Source organism: Macaca mulatta, chromosome 19, assembly GCF_049350105.2.
Source record: "Macaca mulatta isolate MMU2019108-1 chromosome 19, T2T-MMU8v2.0, whole genome shotgun sequence".
Taxonomy (NCBI): Eukaryota; Metazoa; Chordata; class Mammalia; order Primates; family Cercopithecidae; genus Macaca; species Macaca mulatta.
Window position 1 is genome coordinate 42,802,079 of NC_133424.1, and position 27,433 is coordinate 42,829,511.

The 27,433-nt window shown below is 43.3% G+C and overlaps 1 long non-coding RNA gene across 1 annotated transcript in view; it reads left to right on the top strand.

Annotated features, from left to right (window-relative positions):
- The first annotated feature begins 3,590 nt into the window (after positions 1 to 3,590).
- LOC144336635 (uncharacterized) overlaps positions 3,591 to 27,433 on the top strand; it is a 35,611-nt gene continuing 11,768 nt past the window's right edge. The window contains exon 1 of the long non-coding RNA XR_013408824.1: positions 3,591 to 3,728. This is a non-coding gene — a long non-coding RNA (uncharacterized LOC144336635). The remainder of the gene's footprint in view (positions 3,729 to 27,433) is intronic.

Genomic DNA, 27,433 nt, shown 5'->3' on the forward strand with positions numbered 1-27,433 from the left:
ATGGCACAGGGAAATTTAAATGCGGTGGAAAATATGAATATTCCTAAGCCAGCAGTCAAAATACGAAATGATTGGCTTCCGAATCAATGAATTATAATTTCACAGTGTATCCTCCAAGGTGGAGTCTCTCTCCCTTCCCAGGAAGAGTTTTGTGCAGGCAGACGTGGTTTAATGAACTGTACTTCGGTGTTTTGTTCAGCAGAACCTTGCTTCCCTCCAACCCTGGATGCTGCAGCCTTCGTCAATGCTCGGTCCCCCCAAACAGATTGCAGGGGACAACAGAAACAATCACAGCGTCCTGGGGGCCCCCAGGGGCCAGTACCTGACGGGCACACTTGAGTCGCAGCCCTGGCTTCCTGGGTGCCTGCAGGAAGGGTATCGGGGTGTCAAAAGTAGGGGACCAGGCTGTTTGTCAAAAACCACCTGTCTCCCGCTCATGCACCCAAATCCCCCATCTCAAAGCTACCCTGCCTTTGTAACTGAAGCCTTTTCCAGCTGGAGCAGCCAGTGGGCCCCCCACGAGGGACATGCCCTTCTCAGCCTCAGGCTCTGAGGGACCCCTTTCCTCCGGCTCCTACATCTTTACCTGTGGAGGAGATAAGGATGGGCCCCAGCTGCTGTCCATGCAACCCTCAAACTGGAGAGTCATGCCATAAATCCTGTTTTATTTTATGGACAAATAAATGCTGAGGTAAAATATTCCAGGATCGTCGCTTGAATACTTGCCATAGCAGCGGTACTGTAATAACCACCGTGACATTAATTTACTGCATTGTGCCGTGGGAAGAAGGAAGAAGGAGGGAGAGGGGCATTAAAAGAGAAAAATGACTTTCCTTCGAATTTATTGGGATTGCCTCCCTCATTTTCAGCCATCATTAGTTGATTAGGCCCTGATGACAGGGTGGACAATCGTGCCGGAATAGTTGGCGGAGAGACGCCCTAAAGGTACTCTGTTAATTGAGATGATGTTCATCTTGTAGTTACTGAACATAACTGCAGACCGTGGAATTGGTGGTTAGTGTGGTGGAACCAAGCGATGGGGGCCGGGCTGTGGCCAGAGGCCGTGCGTTGGGGTGGGAGGACCTGCTGCTCCCCCCTCCCCACCAGACCACGGCATTTGCCCAGAGCTCTGGTCACTCCATCTCTGTTCTGAGCACTGCCGAGGAACCTGTCAAGAGAGGATAAAGCAAGCTTCCCTTTTATCCCAGGAGCGCTCCGGAGCTGCTGCTGCACAGAGGCCACCAGGAAGATCCCTCCATAATCGCCGGCTTTGAGGACTGACTGCAGTCTGAAGGCTGTCATTCCGGGACCCGCAAGCCGGAGCTGAGAGCAGGCTCTCCTTTTTCCCAGGCCTCCGGGGCGTGGCAGCCTCGATGCTGTAGACAGTCCTTCCTAACAGGAATACAGACGGAACTTCCATCCGCATCAATGACTAGGGCTTGTCCACACGGAGATCCCAGCCGGGGCAGAGCGAGGGCCTCTCCACCCTGGGGTGGAGACCCAGTTTCACGTCCACAAACTCCATTGGCAGCGGCCTTGGCCGCGTCTCCCCAGCAAGGAGGGCAGCTCCCCTTCGTGATCTTTTGCTGAAACATTTTCAGAGGTCCACACTCGCTGTCTATCCCCAGGGCTAGAGAATTGCTTGTTAAAGGTATTCGGGAAAGAAAATGGAATCTGACATGTTTGAGTGATTTAGTAAGGGCCACATACCTTCAGAGGTGCTTGACATCCATTATCCCACTTAATCTTTTCCTACCCTATTTATCGTCATTTAGAGTCAGGGAACCAAAGCTCAGAGAAACGAGCCGATCCAGTGCCCCATGGCCTGCAGGAGCCTGGAACAGGGAAGTGGGCAGGGGAGGTCTCTGCTTCCTGAGAGACAGCGGTTGCAGAAGCTGTAGGATCAGACTCCCTAAGCTGGAATCTGGCTGTGCTTCTCTCTTGCTCTGTGATCTTGGACATTGCTTCCTGTCTCTCAGCCTCTATTTAATCATTTCTAAAACAAAAATAAGTACACAAGACCATGATGTGGGCTCGGTATTTGTGAGTAGTTTTTATTGCTGTAGTCTTTGTGGTTAAGGGGCCATCAGCAGTTATCTTTCTTGGAAACCTAGGAGGGGGAGCACAGGACTGCTTCAGCCTCAGTCATGTGAAAAGGGAGTGCCTCCTACTCTCTCCCTACAGCCCACCACGCCTGTCATGTCTAGACAACCAGACAGATGCTCAGGCCTGAAGGGTGACAAATCCACTCACAAGATACAGCTTGCTAAGTGGCAGTGGCCTTTTATTCTCTGACATCTTTCCAGACCCTTGAAGGGATTAGAACTGGATTAGTTTGAGATGAGCCTGGCTCTGCCGTTATCACCTGTTTATAGGATAATGACATTATCTAGTTTGGCCCGTAAGGGCCTCCATACATGTTCTCTTTCATCTGGAGGGTCCCAGACAACATATCTTTAAATCTAAACAAACCCACTGAAGCCTCAAGATAAGTGGTCAAAATACCCAGTGGAAAGAAAGGACACTCTCTTTTCCCTTCTTGACCAATGCAAACAGCAATTTTAAAACTGTGTGCACTCACACAATTTTAAAACCTAAAACCCATCCTGCCACTTTGGACCCTAGCTTCCTTGTGTCTCCTTTCATGCGTGCACAGAATTCTGAAGTTTGTAGAGCTTTTTCAACCTGTCTCAACTTATATGGTGAGCACAGCTGTCTGTGAGCAGAGCAGGGTGAACTCAATACACATGATACAAGCTGGGACACAAAACACAAGGCTCAGGGAAGACGAGGAGTTTGGCAACCCTCATGTCTTTTGTAAGAGAGGAGCTGTGGTTAAACCCAGCTCATCTGGAAAAACCCAGCACTCATTTCACTGCCTGAAGCCATGTATGACCCGACCTCTCTGCCCAGACAGCTTTCCTTAAAGAGGATCCTCATTACCCTTCACAGAAAACATCTGTTTAGACAGATGTTCCAGGAGGTCCTTGGCCCAAGTCCACTTTCTTGTCCCAAGGCTTCCCTAACACCCATCATCCATGTTTAAAACTTATTTTTATTGAAGTATAATTTACATGAAATATAGGCAATCTGTTTTAAGTGTACCAACCGTTTGTTAAGTTTTGGAAAATGTGTACCGTTGTGGAAATGATGCCGGCAGGAAAGCCCCAAAACTGGGGCTTAGCCTGGGAAATTTCTTGGTTTTGCCCAGGAAAGAATTCAACGGGGAGCCAGTGGTGTTAGACAGCAGCTTCTATGGAAGTGGCCGTGCACAGCAGCAGAGGGACTGTTCCTTGCAAAGCAGGGCCACCCCACAGACCGTGTGCCTAGAGGTGCAACTCAGAGGCACCTCTGCAGACACATTTATACCCACTTTTAATTACATGCAAATTAAGTGGCAGATTATGCAGAAATTTCTAGGAAAAGAGTGGCAACTTCCAGGTCACTGGGTCATTGCCATGGAAAGGGGCAGGATGTTCCCATGGAGTGTTGCCATGACAATGGCAACCTGACATGGCACAATGGTAGGCACGTCTCAAGGAAAGCTGCTTCCACCCCTCCCCTGTTTCAGCTAGTTCTCAATTTGGTCCAGTGTTCAAGCCCCACCTTCGGAGTTGAGTCCTACCTCCTACCTCAGAACCACCACAATAATCAGGATTTAGAATGCATCACCCCAAAAAGTTTTTTCATGCCCCTGGCCCTTTGCTTTCAGTCTCCTACAGCTTCTAGTGAGTATTGATCACTCAGTTACTATAGTTTTTCTTTTTCTAGAATTTCGCCTAAGTGTAATTATATAATATGTACTGGCTTCTTTCTTATGTCTGGCTTCTTTTACTTGGCGTGATGTTTTAAGAGTTAGGCATTTTGTTGTGTGTTTGATCAGTTTGATTTTGTAGTGTGTTTGATTTGCTGTGTGTTTTTCTTTATATTGCAGAGTAGTATTCCACTGTAGGGATATACCATAAAATGGTTTGTCAATGCTCCAGTTGTAGACATGCAAGTAGTTTCCAACTTAAGGCCATTCTGAATAAAGCTGCTATGAACATTTAGGTATAAGTTTTTGTGTTATCATGTTCTCACTTATCTTAGACAAATATCTAGGAGTGAGATTTTTGGCCCATATGATAAATAGATATTTACATTATAGGAAACTTTCTATTTTTTAAAGTGGCTGTATTCCTGCCAGTAATGTTTAACATTCCAATTGCTCCACATCCTCACCAACACTTGATATTGTCAGTCTTTCTAATTTTACCATTCTTGTGTATGTATAGCAGTGTCTCATTGTGGTAGTATTTGCATTTCCTTAGAAACTAATGATGTTGTTCATGTCCCTAATTGACATCCATAATATTTTCTTTGGTGAAAGGCCAGTTCAAATCTTTTGCCCATTTATATCGATTATCTTCTTATATTTGAGTTGTGCGAGTTCCTTATACATTCTGGGTATATCTCCTTTTTCAAATATTTCTAGCAAATATATTCTCATAGTTTGTGGCTTCTCTTTTCATTTTCTTAGCTATGTCTTTCAAAGACTAAAAGTTCTAATTTTGATAAGTCATTTATTAGTTTTAATCTTTTATGGTTTGTGTTTTTTGGTGTCTTATGTAAGCAATTTTTACCTAGGCCAAGATCACAGGATTTTTTTAATCTATTTTCTTCTAGAAATGTTAAGTTTTATGTATAATGTGAGCTTAGAAATGAGGTTTATATTTTCCATGTGCATATATGGTTATTTCAGCATGCTATACGTCTCAATGTATGTAAGTTTTTTCTATTTTATCTCAGTAATAATTTGTAGTTTTCAGAATATGTCTTGCACATTGCTTATTTTATTCCTGTTTAATATTTTTGATACTATTACAAAAGGGATTTTAAAAATTTGCTTTATAAAAATTTGTCACACATTTTAATTTTTAATACTTTTTTAATTTTTAATTTTTGTGGGTACATAGTAGGTGTGGTTATTTATGGAGTACATGAGATATTTTGATACAGGTATGCAGTTCATAATCATCACATCACAGAAAATGGTGTATCCATTCCCTCAAGTATTTATCCTTTGTGTTACAAACAATCCACTTATATTTTTCAGTTATTTTTAAATGTACAATCAAAGTTTTGTTTACTGTAGTCACACTGTTGTGCTATCAAATACTAGGTCTTATTCATTGTTTCTGACTAATTTTTGTACCCATTAATGATCCCCACTCTCCCATGTTGTATATTTTTGTGTCTAGACCATATATTCTGCTACATTGCTAAATCAACTTATTAATTCTATCTTATTTTATAGATTTCTTGGATTTCCTCCATAGATTATCATATAATCTGTGTGTCTTTTATTTGTTTTTCTTGACTTATTGTCCTATACAGGACCTCTACTGTAAATTTTAATCAAAGTGGTAAAAGCAGGCTTCCTTGCCTTTTTCCCAATCTTAGGGTAAGATTTAATCTTTCATCATTAAATATGAACTTAGCTGTAGGTTTTTCACAGATACTCTTAATCTAGTTGAAGAAATTCCCTATATTCTTAGTTTGCTAACAGTTTTTATTCACGAATTGTTGCTCAATTTTGTCCAGTGCTTTTTCAGTATCTACTATTGCAATTAGTTCCTGCTATACTATTTAAAATCTTGCAAGAAAAACCTCAGTGCCTATGGAAAAATTGGGGTGACAGGCACCACACTAAAAAACTTTATCAGTGACACACACAAGAAAAGAAAAGATGAGAACCTAATAAAAATGGTACTACTGTTTTCCACATATTACTATATAGCTGATTTCAGCTCAGTGCAGTTTTTTGCATTCATCTAGTTTTTCTTGATAGCAAAATTGTGCATGAGAAAACACAAAATTCAAATTGTTCTTAACATGTGAATTGCATTGAAATAAATTCACATTTCAAAACAAGTGTTACAGCAGAATTTATTGTAAATGTTTGTGGTTTTTAGTTTATTAATAAGGTAAATTGCACTGATTAACTTTTGAATGTTAAACTAGTCTGCCGTTCCTTAGATAAGCCCATTTAGTCATGATATATTATTTTATTTGTATTTTTCTGGATTTAATTTGTTAAAATGTGTTAGGGGTTTTTGGATGAATATTTATAAGAAGCGTTAATGTGTAGTTCTGTTTTATAGTAATGTCTTTGTGTTATTTTCATATCAGATTAAGGCTGGCTATGTAAAATGATTGAGGATATATTTCTTCTCCTGTAATTTCTAGAGTGTTTGTGTAGAACTGATACTGTTTATTTTATAAATAGACATTAGAATTCATCATTCAAGTAAACTAGGCCTGAGATTTTCTTTGTCAAAAGTTTTCAAATGATGAATTCAATTTCTTTAATAGATAAAAGGCTATTCTGGTTATTTACTCCTTAAGTGTGCTTTGATAATTTGTATCTCTCAAGAAATTTGACAATTTCTTACAAGTTATTGAATTTGCTGATGCAAAGTTATTTCTCATGTCTCATTATCTTTTCAGTGTCTGTGGGATATTAAGTGATGTCTGTTCTTTAACTCCTAATATTGGTAATTGCTGTGTTCCTTTTTCCCCTTCTTTTCTATTAATTAGTCTTTGTAAAAATTTCTTCATTTATTGATACTTTGAAGAACCAAATTTTGTTTTCATAGATTTACTCAATTATCTCTTTTCTATTTTATTAACATCCAATCTTTATTATGTTCTTTCTTTCTGTTCACTTTGGGTTTCAGTGGCTCTTTGCTTTCTAATTTCTTCAAGTAAAAATTCAATCACTGAGTTTAGTTTTTTCTCCTTTCTAATGTAAGCTTTAAATATAGCAAACTTCCTTAATTATCACTTTATCTATAACCCACACGTTTTGATTTTTTAAAATTCAGTTCATACTATTTCCAGGTCATATGTTGTATTATTTTTCCTGTGATTTCTTTTTTCACTCATGCATTTTTAGAAGTATGTTTTTAATTTTCAAATGTTTGTGGTTTTTCCAGATACCTTTCTGTTATTGATTTCTGGGTTATTTCCATTATGGTCAGAGAATATACTTCTTATTTCTTAAAGTTTTAAAACTTTATTTTTTATTTATTTATTTTTTTTTTTTTGAGACGGAGTCTCGCTCTGTCGCCCAGGCTGGAGTACAGTGGCCGGATCTCAGCTCACTGCAAGCTCTGCCTCCCAGGTTCACGCCATTCTCCTGCCTCAGCCTCCCGAGTAGCTGGGACTACAGGCGCCCGCCACCTCGCCCGGCTAGTTTTTTTGTATTTTTTAGTAGAGACGGGGTTTCACTGTGCTAGCCAGGATGGTCTCGATCTCCTGACCTCGTGATCCGCCCGTCTCGGCCTCCCAAAGTGCTGGGATTACAGGCGTGAGCCACCGCGCCCAGCCAAACTTTATTTAAACTTGTTTTATGACCCAGAATATGAGCTACCTTAGTGAATGACCCATATAGACTTGAAAAAATGTGCATTCTACTATTTTAGGGTTTTCTCTAAATGTCCCTAAATGTCACTCAGTTTTGGTTAATGGACAGTGGTGTTCTGGTAAATGCTTAACTGAATATCTGGAAAGAAAAAGTCCTGATATATAATATTTGATACCTTCTGTGGTATATGCATTCTTATCATGGCTGATTTTAAGCTAACAATGTGCTGTCACCAAATGTGGAGTTGGGAAGAGAAGTATACAAATTGCTTTCACTAGCCAGTGCAAGCTAGTTCTAGCACACCACTGTGATTGTGGTATTCAAATCTTCTGTATCTTTGTTGCTTTTTGTCTGTATATTCTTTCAGTTACTGAGAGATGAATGTTGTAATCTCGAAAAATGATCGCTGATTTTTTCCATTTCTCTTTTCAGTTCTTTCAGTTTTTGTTTTAATGTAATTTAAAGCTTTATGAAGTGTATATGCATTTAGCATTTAGGTGTGTTATAACTTCTTGATAAATTGATCCCTTTATCCTTATGAAATGTACTTCATTATCACTGGCAATTTTATTTTCTTTGAAGTATATTTCTCTGATACTAATATAGCTACCCCCAGCTTAGTTTTGATTAGTGTTTATATGGTGTAGATTTTTTCATCCTTTTACTTAAAATTTTTGAATAATTTTGGATTTACAGAAGACTGCAAAGATAGTACTGAGATTCCCTGCATAACTGTCACTCATCTCTCCCTAATGTTAACATCTTAAACAACTATGGTACATTTGTCAACATTAAGAAATTAACATTGGTGAATTACCATGAACTAAAGCACATTCTTTACTTGGATTTCCCCAGGTTTGCTACTAATTTCCTTTCATGTTCCAGGATTCTATCCAAGAGTCCACATGTGTATTTAGTTATCATGTCTCCTTAGTCTCCTCTGGTTCATGAAGATTTCTCGGTATTTTTATTGTTTGTCATTGCCTTTATGCATCTAAAAAGTACTAGCCAGGTATTTTGTAGACTGTTTCTCAATTTGGGTTTGTCGGACATATTCTCTTATACTGGGATTATAGAACATGAAGTGTCCTCATCACATCTTTTAGGGGTGGAAATGATAAAAATGACACTACAGATGTTAACTTTGATCGTTTTGTTAAGTCTGCCAGGTCTCTTCACTGTAAAGTTACTATGTTTTTTTCATACTGTATTCATTGAAAGTGAGTCACCAAGTTCCCAGAATTAAGGAATTAAGTTATACTTCCTGGAGGGGAGGGAGTATTTATATGTAAAGTTGTAGAGTTATAGGTGTGTGTATACACATACACCCACATACCTATAATTTTATATTTAAATATGCATATATAAATAGATATACCTGTATATACACAGATATACAATGTTTATTGTATAAAATTATTCGAACATTTGTCCCTTTTCCCAACCCCTTGTTTATTTGTAATTTCTTTCTCTAACAGTGAGAAACTTGGCTTCCTTTTTTTTATAAATTACTAATTTTTATATGTACAGTAGTTTCATAATTGCTAAATTATATCCCTGTGAGAAACAAATTTACTGCCTAAGGTACTGTGTTTATATATAGTTTTTTGTTGTTGTTTTTACTCAGGTCAGCACCTTTTTTCTTCATCCCAGTGGTGACATTATGTCATATTTGTAACAGAGTTAGATTCATTTGTCAAGGTCTACATTCCATCCTGGGATCTTTCGATACCCTGGTTGACTTCCTAAAGAAATTTACATACTGTACAGTTTTCTTTGTAGTGTACAGTTATGTGGATTTTGATATACAAAAACAGTACCATCTACCACCCAAGAATCATACAGAATGGTTTCATCCATTCTAAACATTTTCTTCTGTATCTCATTATAGTCAACCCCTCCCCACTCCCTAACTCCTGGCAATCCCTGATATGTTTTCTGTACCCATAATTTTGTCTTTTCTATAATATTATATAAATAGAATCAGAAAATAAGTAAACTTTGTGTCTGACTTCTTTCATTTAGCAAAATACACTTAAGATTTTTTCATTTTGTGTAAATCAATAGCCCATTTCTTTTTATTGCTGAGTAGGGTTATTCCATTGGATAGCTATACTGCAGTTTGTTTATTCACTTATCTGTTGAAGAACACGTCAGCATTCTTTTTCTTTTGTCTTCTCTGGGCCCTATATTTAAAATGCATTTCTTTTAGATAAGTCTTGTTTTTATATCCAAGCTGACATTTTTTAATCAAAATATTTAAACCATTTACATTTAGTGTAATTTTTAATATGATTAAATTTATCACCTTGCTGTTTGTTTTTCAATTTTCCCATTTGTTCTTTTTTTTCTGTCTTCTTTTGGATTAGTTATTTTTTTTAACTACCTTTTATTTCCACTACCATTTTGTATTTTAGTTTTCTAAAGTTTACATCATACCTTTTTTAACTTATCAATTTACTTTCAAATAATATCATGCCACTTAACATACTTTATAAGAATCTTAGAACAGTATACTTGCATTTCTTTCCTTGCTTTTTGCTATTGTTCTTATATATTTAATTACTTTTATTATTAACTTTTAATGTGAAGTTCCAAACTAAGAAAATGGGCTGGCCTCTAATCATAGAGAACAGGATCAAATCCTGGCTTTTTTACTTACTCACTATGTAATCTTAGGCAAATCACTTTACATATCGGTTCCTCAGTGTCATGGTAAAGTTGTCTGTAAAATAACAAGCTTGATATGAGGAATAAGTAAAATAAAGCATGATATACATGCCCCACCATAGCTGGCACACATGAAGCAAGGGGACACAGTCTCCCTTGTAGGCCGAACACCAGAAAAAGGTTGTCAGGAGTAGAGAGCTAAAAGTGAACAGTTTCCCAGCTCTGAGCAAACTCATTGCTTGCTACTCATAGTCTGGCCCTCTGTGACACCAGGAAACAATAGCAGATGTCAAAATGAACCACAGCAGCAAAACAAGGATGCCCATCTGTGTCAACACCAACAGACATAACTGATTCTTTTCCAAGAAGGAAATTAAACTAAAAATCAGTTGTACTTTATGTGAGCTCCTCAAATCACAAAGACTAGGTTACTAAGGAAATTTGTTTCTGCAAACTTCAAGTGTTGAACTTAAGTGGTGAGTGGTTTTTGTCTGCAGACACCATGTAGGATGCCTGCTGGAGATTGGGGGCTTCAGAGCTACCTTATTTTCTTACTTCCTGACCCAGCTGGCTGCCTCTTCTCCTGAGCTGCTAGCTTTCTTCTGGAGGGATGGATAGGCTACTGCACTTGTGAAGTAAGCTCTGGGTTCAGACACACCTGGGTGTAAATAATGGCCTGTAATACACTAATCATAACCCTGTGGAAGCCACTTAGCCCCACCAACCCTCGGTTTCCTAATCTATAAAATGGGAGTAAAAATGAAACTTAATGAGATAATGCATTATAGCTAAGAAGAGTAGTGGGATAATATTCTAAAATATTATCCAATCTTCCCTTTTCTTCCTCCTTTTCATGTATCCTTCAGTTCATTTTATTTCTATCTCATAGGCCCTGGGCAGAATATAGCAGCAGAAAGCAGGCAAAGAAAGGAGCCTTTTCTGACTGTAACTTTCCAGAAGCCGAGGCCCTACAGCAGGGGCAATTCTCAAAGGACAGATTCAGGAGAGAGAGAGACGACGAAGGGCCCAGGAGTGTGGGCTGCCAGACTGGAAAACAGTCTGAGTTAAAGCTGGGAGGAGTGAAGGAAGGGAAACCAGAAGGGTGAGGGCTCTGTTTCCAGGCCAAGTGCAAAGAGGCAGCACAGCCCCAGTAGGTTTTATGGGATCCACCAATGGCTGTAGAAGGAATGGGAGAGGAGACAGGGTCTGATTGCCTGGGCCAGCCTCTGAGTTACACTGGCTGGGTGGTGTGTCCATGCACACAGGCTCCAGGTCAGAGGGAAACCCAGGATGAAGCAGGACCCACAGAGTGGCCCCTCCACACCCACAAGTTCAGAATGCCAAACTTGATGGAGCTTGTGGGCAGGACCAAAGCCTCATTGGAGGTGACCTCCATGGACAAACCTCCAAGGACCGGATGAAGGGTGCACAATTTAGCAAAGAGATGTCATCAGAGAAGGGAGGGTGGGATGTGAAAATTTTTCTCTGCTCTTCTCCCTCTACAACTGCATTTTGCTGAATTCGTGCTGGTTAAATGAGTTTATTTCACAATGTGACTTGACAATAATAATAAGACAATCATGACACACAACCAAGGTCTCAGTTTTTGGCAGTGATTTAAGCTGTCCAGAGCTTTGTCGTCATCATGGGTGCATTTAACATGCTCGACAATCTGCCAGGCACCAGGGCCTGGCTATCAGGGAAGGAACTCCTGCAGCTCGGAGTCCCTCTCCTTCACTCAGCATCCTCACAAGACATCGTGGAAGGAAGAAATCCTCTTTAAAAGCGGTAATATTCGTGCTTCAGCATTTGCTGAGCCCCTGCTGTATACTGGGACCAGGAAGAGACCCTGCCCTCATGAGGCTGTCAGTCCAGAGCAGTAGATGTACATTAATTAGGTAAAGGCAAAAGTACCCTTACAGTCACTAGTTTCTAATGAGCAAACAGAACTCGTGGAAGGCTGCCTTCCGCCCATGGCCTCTTATAAGTGTTTATAATCAATCAATCAATCAGTCAATTCATAGCTGTTCACTGAGTCCAGCCTGGTTGTCCAGGGCTCCCCTGGCCCAAATGGCCTCTGCAGAAGGTACAGACGCAGAGGTCCCCTTCAGATGCCATAATGGATGTGAGAGCATTTGGCAAACAAGAGACTTCAATCGGACATGATAATTTCTGTTATGATGCTTATTGTTATTACTGTAGTCGTTGTTGCTGTCACCATCATTAATACAAGCAGCCCTTGTTTGGAGGAGACGGCCTGATTGGAAAACAGGACCAGGCTTGCACTCAGGATCAGGGTGTCTGCAGGGAGCAATGAGTGCAGGATGGAGCCACAGCCTTCACTTGCTTTCTCGCTGTTCCTGGGTCTGTTTTTACCACATCCACCATATCTCTGGGCCCTCTACTCCCCACTAATTATATTTTCATTACGTCCACTTACCTCTTTTACAGAACCAAGTGTGGTATTTTTTGTTAGTGTTTTGTTCTGAGACAGGGTCTTAACTCTGTCGCCCAGGCTGGAGTCCAGTGGCGCCATCATAGCTCACTGCAGCCTCGAATTCCTGGGCTCAAGCAATCTTCCAGCCTCAGCCTCCCAAAGCGCTGGGATTACAGGCCTGAGGTACCATGCTGGACCTGTGTTGTTAAAAGAAACATTCTACAATGATCACCAATGGGAAGCCCCCATTATTAGACATAAATAGGAAACAACAGTTCAATAAATACAATGATTAAACATTATTTGTAAATTGTAGCTAAATTCAGTCCCATGCCCCAGCTCTGAGATAGGCATCACTGAACAGAGAGCCTCAGGATGGAATGAAAAATGTCGAGGGGTAATTTTCTCATCATGGAATCTACGTCATTTGCTACTTTGTGCCTCAGCTTTAAGTCTCTGGCCAGCCTTTTTCTCCTGTACTGTGCAAGTTGATCTAAATATCCCCACCCAGGCCCCAACCCACATTCCTGCTTCCTGCCCTCAGGACATCTGGTTGGGCTTCTCTTGAATCAGCCTTCTCTCCTTTCTGCTTTTTTTTTTTTTAATTAAAATGGAATTTATTTATTTTTATTGATACATAATAATTGCACATATTTATGAGGTACATGTGATACTCTAATACAGGCATACAATGTGTAATGATCAAATCAGGGTAATTAGCACAGCCATCACCTTGCATCTTTATCATTTCTTTGTGTTAGGAACATTGCTAATCTTTTCTTCTAGCTATTTTGAAATACACAATATATTCTTGTTAATTATAGTCACCTTACTGCGCTATCAAATGCTGGAACTTATTTCTTCTGACTGTATGTTTGTACCCATTTACTGACCTCTCTTCATTGCCCTGCCCACAGCCCCCACACCCTTCTCAGCCTCTGGTGACTATCATTCTACCCTCTACTGCCATGCGATCAACTTTTTAGCTCCCATATATGAGTGAGAACATGTGATATTTGTCTTTCTGTACCTGGCTTATTTCACTTAACAGAATGACCTCCAGTTCCATCCACGTTGCAGCAAAGAACAGGATTTCATTATTGTTACTGGCTGAATACTATTCCTTTACCCATTCATTCATGAGTGGACACTTAGGTTAATTTCATATTTTTGCAATTGTGAATAGTGCCGCAGTGAATATGGGGATCCAGGTATCCCTTTGACATACAAATATTCTTTCCTTTGAATAAATACTGAGTAGAATGATTTTATCTCCTTTAGTGCCTTACCCCTGTTCCATAGAGCCATCTCCCAAGGGGGCCACCTCCACATACCCTGGGCTCCAGCTCTCCTTTCAGGAAAACGTAGGATAAATCATAGTATCTTTCTAGCCCCTAAAACTGCCTTGCGCACCCCAAATACATGAGTCCTGTAACACCAGCTCCATTACCTTTTAACTGTGAAACCTGGAACAAGCCAGTTAGCATTTCTGAGCCTGCTTGCTTGCATGAAATAGTGATAACTGTGTTTACCTTACAAATTAATAGGACGAAATGAGCCGATGGCATACAGCAACAGTTTTAGGAAAAGGTAGTGGTTAGGCTGGGCACGGTGGTTCATGCCTGTAATCCCAGCACTTTGGGAGGCTGAGGCGGGTGGATCACGTGAGGTCAGGAGTTCGAGACCAACCTGACCAACAGTGAAATCCCATCTCTACTAAAAATATGAAAATTAGCCGGTCGTGGTGGTGCATGTCTGAGATCCCAGCGACTCAGGAGACTGAGGCATGAGAATTGCTTGAACTCAGGAGGCAGAGGTTGCAGTGAGCCAAGATCACACCACTGCACTCCAGCCTGAAGGACAGTGCAAGACTCCATCTCAGAAAAAAAAAAAAAAAAAAAAAAAAGCAGTGGCACACTCAAGGAGCCCACCCAGGTGCCTGGAGACTGGCTTTTGGCCTGGAGGTGGTGGTGAGGTAGTGCAAGTGTGACAGCTGCTGACAATGAGATCCTACCTGCTTTTGCAGAACACACAGATCTATAGGCCAGGGTCAGCCGTGGGCCAGTACTCACCTGGCTTTTGTCGTGGTGCTGGCCCAGCTGTCTGCATTGTTGGGGATGTTAAAGTTTCCTGTTCTGGGTGGAAAGTCGAGGTCCAGGAGGTCTCTAGGTAGCTATCCTCTGTCTGATAAAGGATCCTTGGGGCTCTCTGCCTGGCCACTCTGGAAACCATGGGCCACTGTGGCTACTAGCTCAGCCCTGATGGGGAGCCTCGCAGATCGGGCTTGAGTCCTTCTGCTCACTCTTCTGTTTCTCTGCCTCATCTGTTACCACTCCCTCCTGGCCTTCTCTCCTACCCGCAGCCCCTCCTGTGCATCCATCTGCAGGTCTGGCCACACCAACAGCTGACTTGGTTCCCTAGACTTTCCAGGCCATGTCTTGGACATGCAGTTCCCATCCTCTGCTTCTCTGCAAATTCATCGTCTTCCTTCAAAAGCCTCTTGTCCCCCAGATATCCTGCAGAGACCTCATCTTGCCATCTGACAACTCTGGGATGCACCTCTCCCCTCAGCCTGTGGATTTCTAGAGGGCAGCACCTAGTCTCTGTCAACTGCCCCCTCAAGCCCAGATGCTGTGAACAGGGGTCAGCGTTGGCTGTGTCCCTGGCTGCCTCTCTGCTCCCTGCCCCCGACTACCTCATCCCATTCTGCCCTGAGGGTGACTTCAGATGAGCGAGGCTCAGCTCCGGACACATTGGATGGATTGCTGTTCCCCAATTGTGTCAGACTCATTGCTGCCCTAGGGCCTTTGCACATTCGTTAGCTCTACTAAAAATGCACTTCTTGCGGGGCCTCACACGCTTCTTGCCATTGAGGTCTCAATTCACATGTCACCTCTTTAGAGAACTTCCCTGACCGCCCACTGTAAGGTTCCACTCCCTCCGTCTGAAATGATCTGATGTGTTTTCTTAGTAATACACGCTCTGCCTCCACTCTAGAGCATAAGGGCAAAAATCCTGCTTATCCTGTTCGCCCTCTACCCCCAGGTTGCTGGCACAGGGCCTGGCCCATAGGAAGTATCTATATGTATTTATTGAATGAATGAATGAATGAATGAATGAATGAATGAATGAATGTATAAACCAATCAATGAAAAACCAAACCAATCCTACAAAAAGCCTCAAGACAGACATGGGTGGGAGGACGGGGTAGGCATTACTGTCTCCAGTAACAGATGAGGCACTAGAGTGGGCTCACCAGCCAGAGTGACAGCCTGGAGCCAGCGACGCTGCTGTTTTTCCCCTGGGCTCCTTCTCTGACCCACCTCTACCCACCAGTGAACCCTCCCCGCTGGACATCTGGAAAGGGCATCTTCTCCATCCCTGACATCACTTTGGTCAGGACTGTGCTGCCCTCACTTTCTGATTCATAATTCAGCACCCAGCAGCTGACTGCTCCAGTCAGGGGTGAAGCCTCCCATTCATTCGAGATGTTTCAGATCACCTGCTCCATCACCCCAGAGGCAGCACAGGGCTTGGTACAAAGGTGGATGCATCACAGGCCCTGCAATCCCTGGTGTGGATTTCTATACGTATATCCCACCTATTAGAGTGCCAGAGTTTATCAGGCAGAGACCAGGTCATTATTTCAGAATTTCTTTCTACTTCCCCCTTTCCCTAAAATCTGAGGGTGAGGTGCTTCTGGAAAAACAATGGGGGATTATAGGTAGACATTTCTACAAAATAAACATGATGGTATGAAAATACTAAATGGGAGGCCGAGATGGGCAGATCACGAGGTCAGGAGATCGAGAGACGATCCCGGCTAACACGGTGAAACCCCGTCTCTACTAAAAAAATACAAAAAAATAGCCGGGCGAGGTGGCAGGCGCCTGTAGTCCCAGCTACTCGGGAGGCTGAGGCAGAATGGCGTGAACCCGGGAGGCGGAGCTTGCAGTGAGCTGAGATCCGGCCACTGCACTCCAGCCTGGGTGACAGAGCAAGACTCCGTCTCAAAAAAAAAAAAAAAAAAAAAAAAAAAAAAAGAAAATACTAAATGAACCCAGATGACATCTTCAGAATGATTATTTTAAGAAAATAATTCATTCAAGAAGTGATAAATAGCCTTAGTGTGATAGTGTTTGGATTTTTTTGTTTGTTTTTTTTTGGGGGGCAGTTATTATAAATTATCTTTTATTTTTAAAAAATAGTATCAACTATATTATAATTAGATAGCAATTTTTACAGTTTTATTGAAATATAATGAATACACAAAAAAAGTGCTTTAAAAAAAGTTTACTTTAAGTTCTGGGATACATGTGCAGAACATGCAGGTTTGTTACATAGGTATACATGTGCCATGGTGGTTTGCGGCACCCATCGACCCATCATCTAGGTTTCAAGCCCCACATGCATTAGGTATTTGTCCTAACGCTCTCCCTCTCTTTTCCCCCAACCTCCCAACAGACCGCAGTGTGTGATGTTCCCCTCCCTGTGCCCATGTTTAATGTGTACAATTTGATGAGTTTGAAATATGCAAACACCTGTGATATCATCCCCAAAATCAAGATAATAGGTGCACTTAACATCTCCTGGAGTTGCCATGATGCCTTTTTCTTTATGGTAAGAACTCTTTGCTTGTTTGTTTGTTCTGAGACAGGGTCTCGCTCTGTTGCCCAGGTTAGAGTGCAGAGCGTGATCTCAACTCACTGCAGACTCTGTCTCCTAGACTCAAGCCATCCTCCCACTCCAGCCTCCTGATTAGCTGGGACTACAGGCATGAGCCCCCATGCCCAGCTAATTTTTTTTTTGTAGTTTTTGTAGGGATGGGGTCTCTCCAAGTTGCCCAAGCTGGTCTCAAACTCCTGGGGTCAAATGATTCACCCACCCTGGCCCCCCACAGTGCTGGGATTACATCATGAGCTACTGTGCCTGATCTGTGATAAGAATCCTTAACATGAGATCCACCCTCTTAACAAATTTTGAGTGAACAATATTGCTAACCATAGGCGCTATGTTGTACAGCAAATCTCCATAATTTACTCATCTAGCATAACCAAACTTTTATACCCACTGATTTTTTTAAAATATGGTGAATAGACAACTATTTTCTCCTTACTCCAAACCCAGAGCTTCTAAGTTGGGATTCCTAACCTCGGGATTGAACCTGACCTGCAATCTGTTCTGGGATCCACAAAAATGCTTTTTGTTTTTTTGTTTATTTGTTTTTATTTTTTTGTTTTGTTTTTGTTTTGAGACAGGGTCTCACTCTATGGCCCAGGCTGGAGTGCAGTGGCACGATCTCAGCTCACTGCAACCTCTGCCTCTCGAGTTCAAGTGATTCTCCTGCCTCAGCCTCCAGAACAGCTGGGATTCCAGGCACGCATTACCACTCCAGGCTAATTTTTGTATTTTTAGTAGAGACAGGGTTTCACCATGTTGGCCAGGCTGATCTCGAATTCCTGACCTCAAGTGATCCGCCTGCCTTGGCCTCCCAAAGTGCTGGGATTACAGGTGAGAGCCACCGTGCCCTGCCCGAGAAAATGCTCTTTCTATTGCTGCTGGGGGTAATAATACTGCTTTCCAAAGATCTTTACAGCTTGCAACAAGTCTGCTCCTGACTGTGGCATGAGAGGTACTTCCTAAGGAAGGGAGAATGCATGCGATGAGCGGATCACACTACAGGGTGCGACTTGCTCACGGATTCCAGCATTCAGTTTGGGCTAAACTGTGTTCTTTCCACTACCTTAGTTTAAAAATATACGGTTTTTTTTTTCATTTAAAAAAATCAGGATTTTATACATCACTGGAAAATTAGGAAGCGAGGCCACACTGGGCCTATAGTTCTCCAACCAGAGCTGAGCCATGCTCACCCCAGCAGATGGGCTCCTAGGTGCTGCCTGCTTGGGTCCTCACCTGGCCTGCTTTGCTCTTTAGGCCTCTTTGTCTGTGACCCTAGTTTACAAGAACTATGCTTCCCAACCTTCCCCCCTTAATACCCTAGAGCACAGATCACCCCTCCACAGTCAAGCCAGCTCTGGGAATAGTCAAGGATCCTGAATAAGCGCATTATTTTGAAGGCTTAGGTTTCATCTTGAAAAAATGTGTTTTCCATTTCATTATATAACAGGGCTATGTATATTTTAATTAACATTTATATATTTTTCTTCCCAATGTATGGACTAAAAGTGTCCCTCCAGGAAGATGTGCTGGGCTGTTCTGAGGCTTTGAGTGTTCCAAAGGTGTTAGCTCGGGATGCCTTCTCCCCAGTTTGAAAAATACAGGCTCTCCCAGTATTGTTGCTCATCATGTCTTTAGTTCCTTGTCGAAATCTTCCAACTTCTTAGCTTTTGTCACTTTTTATAATCAGAAAGTAAATGCCCTTAATGTGGGGGAGTTGATCTGACCCTCAGAGCTACAAGCCCCTTTGGGCTGGCCCCAGTGCTTGTGTGGGGAAGGGGCCAGGCCCCATGTCCACATGCGGCCTGGCTGGCTCGTGCCTGGAGCTCCTGGGCATCACACACTCAGCTTGCACAGTGCTGCCCTCGGAAACTTTTGCAGGTTATGGCTTATGAAGGGTTCCGGAGAGTTCAGACGCAAATCGATAGCATGCATTACAAGAGAGCGTGAGCTAACAAAGGTGCTGGTGGGCCATGCATCTTCAAACAGCTTCTTGGGGACTTTAATTGTCGGGATGTTCAGGAGAAGAATATGACCTTACGGGGCATTTTCCAGAATAGAAGAGTCTATATATTAAAAGGCAGCAAATGATTCATAACTGGTTAGCGGCGGGGCCTATGGGTCCATGTTTCCCATGTGAATTTTTTTTTCTGCATTGCAAACTCTTACATTAAATTGTGATAAATGAAGAGTGGGGGCTACTCATACAAATCAATGACTCTAGTGTGTGTGTCATTAGCCTGAGAGATGCAGGCAGCGGTCAGTCCCATAAATCATGTGATGATCTGCTGTCTGCAACACGATGCAAGCAAGCAGGCACATTAGGGAGGTTAAGGAATGAAATTAATCTGTGCATTCTCCTCTCCCCCTGCCTCCTTCACCATCACCTGGTCATACGGAAAGAATTAAAATCACATGATCCGAACTAAACCAGCTCCAGAACAGTAAATTGGTTAAGTTTGACTTCACCTTTCAACTCCAAGTTAATTATGTATTAGGGGATTAATTTATTCACAGGGACTGGGAAGGGAAATGGAGAATGGGAGAAACCTGCCAGGGCCTCTCATCCAGGTGCCAAAGTTATTAATTGCTCTGGCTATGCCACAGGCTACCTGGACAGACCCTGGGGTGGGGGGTGGGCTATGGGATCGGCCATGGATATGGCGGGGTCTGTCCTGCTCTGAGGATCAGCCAGCTTGGGTTGCAGAAGAGGCCCCAGTCTGTGCTCCACAGGGATGCTTGTGATGCTTGGTTGCTGGAGTATCTTGGAAGCCTACGCTAGAAGGAGCCTTTCCCCAGGGTGTGTGGCCAGATTACACTTCAGATGGTAACTGATACCTCTTCCGGGGCCACTCGCCTTGCCTGGAACTCCTCCAGTGAGAGGCAGCTCTCCATTTGCAAAACTGCCCACTTTATACATGCAACTCTGATTTGCGCAACTCAAGCGTCCTACTCCTCCCACTTGGGATCCTATGGAATACCAGAACTACGTCTCCCTCACACACAATGCCCTCTGTTCACCCGAGGACAGGGAGCATGTTCTCCTCAAACATCCTCCAGGGTGCCTCTCCGGTGGCAGCCTTTGCAGGCCTCTCGCCATTGTGGTCTTCTTGGGAGGTGGGAGGTCAGTGTTGATCTCTCTTCTGTGGTGCGGTCCCAGCCAGCTGAGAACAGCTGCAGGTGCAGCAGTACCAAGTGGGGCTCCTGGAGATGAGACTTGGAGCAAGATAAGGGAGCTCCTTTCTCAGTGCCGCTACCTGATGGTGATTGGGCACCAGATCCAGCAGGAAATCCCAGGAAACTCCCGCTTATTTAAGGGTCATGTCTGACCACACCAGAAACAACTTCTTAAAAGAGCCCAAATGCTAGCATCGTCTGCATGGAGCCACGCAAGAGAAATTGTTAGGCACATTTGACCATTTGTTGTTAAGACACAAGGATACTGAATGGATTTGACGCAGATCCTTTGCTTATAAAAACTCACAACACCCAACACGAATGGTGGCATTAATGCTCTGTGTGTGAACAGCACTTCACAATGTTCTGAACATGTTCCCATGTGTATGGGATATTGTTTAATCTTCCCAGCAGTCCATGAGTTAGGTCCAACGACTCCCTAAGGAAACTGAGGCTCTGAGAGTTTGAAAGACTTGGCTGAGTTCACATGCCTGGGAAGTGGCTCAGCCACCATAAGATTTAGTTGCAGGAAGGGTGGGACCACCTAGGGGCTTTCTTCCTATCAAATCTACAGATGGAAAGTTCTCAGAGTCCAAGAACCCATGACCATCTCTAGAGGCTCTATGCAGCCCCCAGATCTGTGTGCTGTGCTCCAAAAGGGTTACAAAAATAAGTTGAGCTAACATCTAAAAATTAAAAGCTTTCATAGAAGGAAGAGATTTGGGCTTCTCTTGAAAACTTGGAATCTGGCCATTGGGCTGACATTTCACTGTGGTGATACTGGGTGCATGATACTGGCTCCACTCAAAGGGGTCTGAGCTCTCACAGGCTCTAGAGACACGTTCTGGCCAGTACACACATTGAGACACTGACCCTCCAAATCCTCACTCTGCTCAATGACCCGGTGGCCCTCCTCTAACCCTCCCATAACCCAGTCTTACTGCTGCCCCCTCCTCCTGGGGCACCCATGCATCACCGTCCTGCCCATACGCTTTCTCTGTCTCTGTCCAAGCCTTTCTTGGCTTCGAGTCAAGCTCTGATCATTTCAGCAGCTCCTCTGCCTGACTTCTCCTTCCTAAGCTCCAAAAGGATTTTTCAGCTGGTTGATGCAGGTGAGCACACCAGAGCTAGATGCACCCTGGAGACATCTAAATCCAACCTTCTTCTCTGTAGTAATGAAATTAAGGTGAGACAGGGTGCCTAACCTTCTATGTCACTGACCCCATTCCCAGACCCTTTCCTGGCCCCAAGAAGTCACCCTGATCATATTGCTCTCTGAATGTTCACCTTGCTTGCTCTTTTGGGGAAAAAGTACCAAAAACACAGAGAAAAGGGAAATATCTAAATGCCCAACATTCAAAATTAACCAAAAATCAAAATTTCCTGTATTTCTTGCAGATGTTTACAAAGAAAATCAAGGAATTCTGAGTCCCATCCAGGAAGCTGGCTTCATTATACTCTTAAGGTCTCTACACATCTCTTCCTGATCCCCTTCCGTTCTCTTCTTCCAGAAGGAAGCATTATTGTGACTTTTCCTCCAAATCCTTCTAATCTATGTTTACACACACACACACACACACACACACACACACACACACACACGTTTGTAAATTACATATGTTGTTTGGTTACATGCATGTGTTTAGATCAACATAAATCACTTCTGCTTTTTTCCATCACCATTGCATTTTTTAGGTTGATGTGGTTTGGCTGTGTCCCCGCCTCCAAATCTCATATTGAATTGTAGTTCCCATAATCCCTACATGTCATGGGTGAGACCTGGTGGGAGACAGCTGAATCATGGGGGTGGGTTTTTCCTGTGCTATTCTCTTGCTAGTAAGTCTCACGAGATCTGATGGTTTTATAAAGGGGAGTTCCCCTGCACACACTCTCCTGCCTGCCACCATGTAAGATGTGCCTTTGCTCCTCTTTCACCTTCCACCATGATTGTGAGGCCTCCTCAGCCATGTGGAACTGTGAGTTCATTAAACCTCTTTCCTTAACAAATTACCCAGTCTTGGGTATGTCTTTATTAGCAGCATGAAAATGAACTAATACAGAGGTCGACTCCCACCTGCACCTGTAAATCCAGGTGCAGGATTTACCAAATCCCATCCTCTGAGGGATATATAATTTTGTTTACCTGATCTCCTTTATAATTAATTAATTATTTATTTTTAGACAGAGTCTCACTCTGTTGCCCAGGCTGGAGTGCAGTGGCATGATCTCGGCTCACTGCAACCTCCGCCTCCCAGGTTCAAGCAATTCTTCTGCCTCAGCCTCCTGAGTATCTGGGACTACAGGCACGCACCACCATGCCCAGTTGATTTTTGTATTTTTAGTAGAGATGGAGTTTCACCATATTAGCCAGGCTGGTCTTGAAGTCCTGACCTCATGATCCACCTGCCTCAGCCTCCCAAAGTTCCCAAAGATTACAGACGTGAGCCACCACGCCCGACCCCCGATCCCTTTTTGATGGGCATGTGCATTGTGGATTTTTTACTATCACCAATAAAGCTAGAACAACACTGTATCTTTTCTGGGGTTTGCTAATGAGGTTTGCCTAGAGTTTTATTTGCTCTCTAAATGTGTCATGGTCCCTCTCCCCAGCAGTACTGAGACCTTCTGGGGGCCCCTAGGGACCACATGTGAAGATACCCAATACAGCCCCCAGTTGGTCCCTCAGTATTTTCCCTGGCATATGTGGTCACATCTCTCCCTTAGCTCTCCACTGAGGATGCACGTGCTGGTCACACAGCCCTCCAGCTGGCTGTGTCCCCACATGCAAGCCCCAGGGAGCCCTAGCCCACGGCCTGTGCATCTCAGGCCCATTAAACCTCTCACTTTGTATTTCCTAATTCCTTTAAGAAATCCCAAACCTGTCTCCTTGGATAGAAATAAAATAAATGTAATATCTATTGCTATCGCTTAAACACAAATTATAGTATTTTTTATTAAATACTCTGTTGTCAAATGCTTGACATTCCTCATAATAGATAAAAAAGCAACTAAAACTAGTTATTTTCTGTTACCTTAGAGGCTTGCAACGTAGTTTGTATTGTATTTACTTGTTATGTTCTGCTTGTCGCATTTCATTATAAGCACGCGAATTATTTTCCCTATTAAATTAAAAGGCAATTCTCCCCGCCCCCAGCTACCCTTGAGCTTGTATAAAAGGTGAAGATCTGGAGCTATGGGCTCTGGGAAACCACCTGGTGATCAGGGTTACAGATCCTCTGCCAGCTCACCAGTCCTCCTCTGGCATAGGCTGACCCAGCCCCCATGCTTGGTAATGGGGTCAGGGGAACAACCACCCCAATAAACTGTGCGGTGGGGAAAGGCTACATGTATCATTGTTCTAGCCTTACATTCTTTTCTACCCACTGTTTCTTATTATCATCATAGCATCCCTATGAGGCAGCAGGTTGGGACTACTGTACCTATTTTACAGATGAGGCAACAATCCTGAAAGAAGGGGCTTTTGAGTTATGATCAGGCTTAGGGCTAGAGCCCTGCAGCTTCCACCACTTCCACCAGCACTGTTGCCACAGACATGTGCCAACTGGAGGTTACCGTGCACCAGGCACTGGGGGAATCATTTCACGTGCAATGCCTTCTTTGATCCTAACAGCAGTTTCTTGAGGTAGCAGTACTGTTACCTCTCTTTATAGTTTTTATGAAACTGTGGCTCATGGAGGACAAATAAGTGCCTCTGGTTGTATAGGTTTCACATGCAAGAGCAGAGGTTGGAGCCAGGTCTGTCTGACTTTAGAGCCCAGTTCAGAAGCAGTGAGAAGACACATCCTCAGCTCTTTGGGGTCACCATCTCTTTTAAGAATGGGATGAAATCTATGCCCCGACCCACTTCCCCCAGGAAGTGCCTATTTCTCACACCACCGGCATTTTACCTACCATTTTATGATCTGCTAGGATTAGCTGGGGCTCATGTCTGGATCAACACAAGTCTCTGTGATCCAGGTCAGAAACTCCCTCACGAGAGCTTGGAATCAGATGCTTTTGTTGTGTACACAGCCTAAATCAATTGCAACCTCACCAAATGCTCTGTCTCCTGCCCTGCCTTTCCTTCATAAACCCTTTCTGGCAGTTGAGATTTGCCAGACTCAGAATTTGAAATGGGTTCCAGTGGAACTTGGGGGAGGGGAGTTTCTTACAGTGCTGGGATTTGACCTGTTTTTCTCTGAGCCCATGGGGACTTGGAGAGTAACGAGCCTCTGCACCCCTGTCAGATCCTTCCGCTCTCTCAGTGTTACCCTCCCTCCCGCCATGGCACTTCTTTGGAAGAGGACTAGATACCTGAGTAGTAATTCACGGTACAGATCCACGTTTTCCTTATCCACCCATCCACTGAGGAACAGTTAGGTTGGGCCCATATCTTTGCCATCGTGAATTGTGCTGCAATCGACATACACCTGATGGTGTCTTATTTATATAATGATTGCTTTTCCTTTCGGTAGACGCCCAGCATGGGATGGCTGGATCAAATGGTAACTCTACTTTTAGTTCTTTGAGAAATCTCCATACTGTGTTTCCATAGAAGTTGTACTAATTTACATTCCCATCAGCAGTGTCTGAGCGATTCCTTTTCACCACATCCACCCCCACGTCTTTTTTTTTTTTTTTTCCTCCTTTTAAAACATGGCCATTCTGACCAGGGCAAAGTGGTATCTCATTATGGTTCTAACTTGCATTTCCCTGATGACTAGCAATGTTGAACATGTTTTCATCTTTGTTGCCATTTGTATGTCATCTTTTGAGAAATGTCTACTCATGTCGTTCACCCACTTCATAATGGGATTATTCGTTTTCCTCTTGCCGATTTGTTTGAGCTCCTTGTGGATTCTAGATGTTAATCCTTTGTTGGGTGTACAGTTCCTTCAGGTCACCTGCAAGTCTGGCAGGTTCTCCAGCCAAGAGCCCAGACAGGCTTGGTACCTGGCAGAAAGTCATGAAAGCTCAGTTTGCACACCTGTAAAATGCAGAATCCTTTCCAGGCACTTCCATGTCAATGAGAGAACTCTGACTCTTTTATTTCTAAGGACCACAGACCTTACTATTTCTCCCCTCCCTACACATTTAGACAGTGGGTCTCTGGTTTGAACTGTTCTTGCTGCTTAATCTTACAGAGAACATTCTCCGGATTCCTGCTATCTTGATGTGTCTCTCTGCACCAGCCACTCCATCACCTGAAAGCTTTGTAGTAACACAGCACCTCTCAGCTGAGGCTCGCTTCCCTAACACAAGTGCTTCCCAGCGTGCACTGATAACACTCAGCCACGCAGGGAGAGAGGAGCTGATAAGGCCACATGCTCATCAGAAAATGATGCCTTTTAAATGCAACAGCCCCCTAACTCTGGTGCTAAATCACAGCACTGAAAAATATCTACAGGTACCTATGGAGGAGGAAGATGAAAGAAAAATACCTTTTGTTGGATGGAAAAGAAGCAGCCAAGAAGAAAAGGGTTTTCATGCATGGACTATGTCAAGGTCCCACAATTGTCACCAAGACCACCGCGATGGAAGCATCTTCTTCATTGGCCAATGGACATCAGTGCAAGGATGGTTGTGCATGGAAAAGAGGAGGCAGAAGGGCAGGAGGGACCTGGTCAACCTTCGGAGTGAGCAGACTCTAAACTTGACTTTTGCCTGGCCCATCGGATCATACTGCTCGTGCAGTCTGTTTGGGTTTTGTTTCCTTTGAGGACCTCTCTCACTCCCACAAATATCCTACAATCCTTGAGTAGTAATTAAAACCCATCAGAGATTAAAATAGTCAGAATGGGTTATGGTAAAAGGGACCTGAAACAGTGAGAAAGGGAGGAGAAGGGAAGAAAGATTAAGGCAGACAGGGGAACCTGTGGAGAGAGCGAGAGCTAGAGACAGAAGGAGAGAAGAGGCAGGGCCATGGAAACAGAGGCAGCGTCTCTCCAAGTCCTTCTCAAAGACACTGGAAGAGTTCTGGAAGCCAAACAGGTGTGCAACACGGCGAGCAGTGGAATGGAGGGCTCAGTCCATTTTCTGGATTTTTAGGGCCTCAGATCTCATACCCTGGAATTTCTCATGTTGTTCTCTTTATCTTTATTACCCATCCCAGGCCTAGATTTTCAGCCTGCAAAAACACTCTTGCTTTCATCAAAACCAGAATTCCCTCTGTGTTTTTGTCAAGCATCTTTGCCTTCCTCCTGGGATTCTCATCTGCCTTTTTTGTTTCAATTCCGTATCTGTCTACCCTTTCTTCTCCTTCTCCTTCTTTTTTTTTTTTTTTTTTTTTTTTGGTCTCACTCTGTCACATAGGCCGGAGTGCAGTGGCGTGATCTCAGCTCACCGCAACCTCCACTTCCTGGGTTCAAACAATCCTCGTGCCTCAGCTTCCCAAGTAGCTGGGATTGCAGGCATACACCACCACGCCCAGCTAATTTTTTTTATTTTTGGTAGAGATGGGGTTTCGCCGTGTTGGCCAGGCTGGTTTCCAGCTCCTGGCCTCAAGTGATCCACCTTCCTCGGCCTCCCAAATTGCTGGGATTACAGGTGTGAGCCACTGCACCCGACCAAACTTGTCTTCCTCTTTAGGTCAGAATTATCTTGATGCCTTCCCAGACCAAAGCTGGTTGGCTGCTTCTTCCACCACTCTGACGGAACTCAGCTCAGTCCATCATCTCCACCCCATAGAAGGAACCCCAGTTGGCCAGCATGGTTTCCCTGACAGGGGAAGTGTTTCTTCAAGCTCAGAAGGGTTGACAAAGTGGAAACTGCCCACCCTGGAGGTGGCCTCTTCTCCCCAAGGCCAGCACAGAATTCTCCTCAGCCATGGCATTCTCTTGGAGAGCATCTTGATGCAGATGAAGGGTGCTATATAAATCAATGGATCATAAGTCTGTTGGACAGCACTTAGATAGGTAAATGCATGTGTGTTATTCACTCAGTGAACCTTCCTAAAAAAGATAATATGCTCCGTATCTCACCGTGCTGACATATTTCAACTCAATTGATAATGGGTCAGTATTGAGCAAAGCTTATAGAGTGAATTACCTTTTAGCCATCCCTTC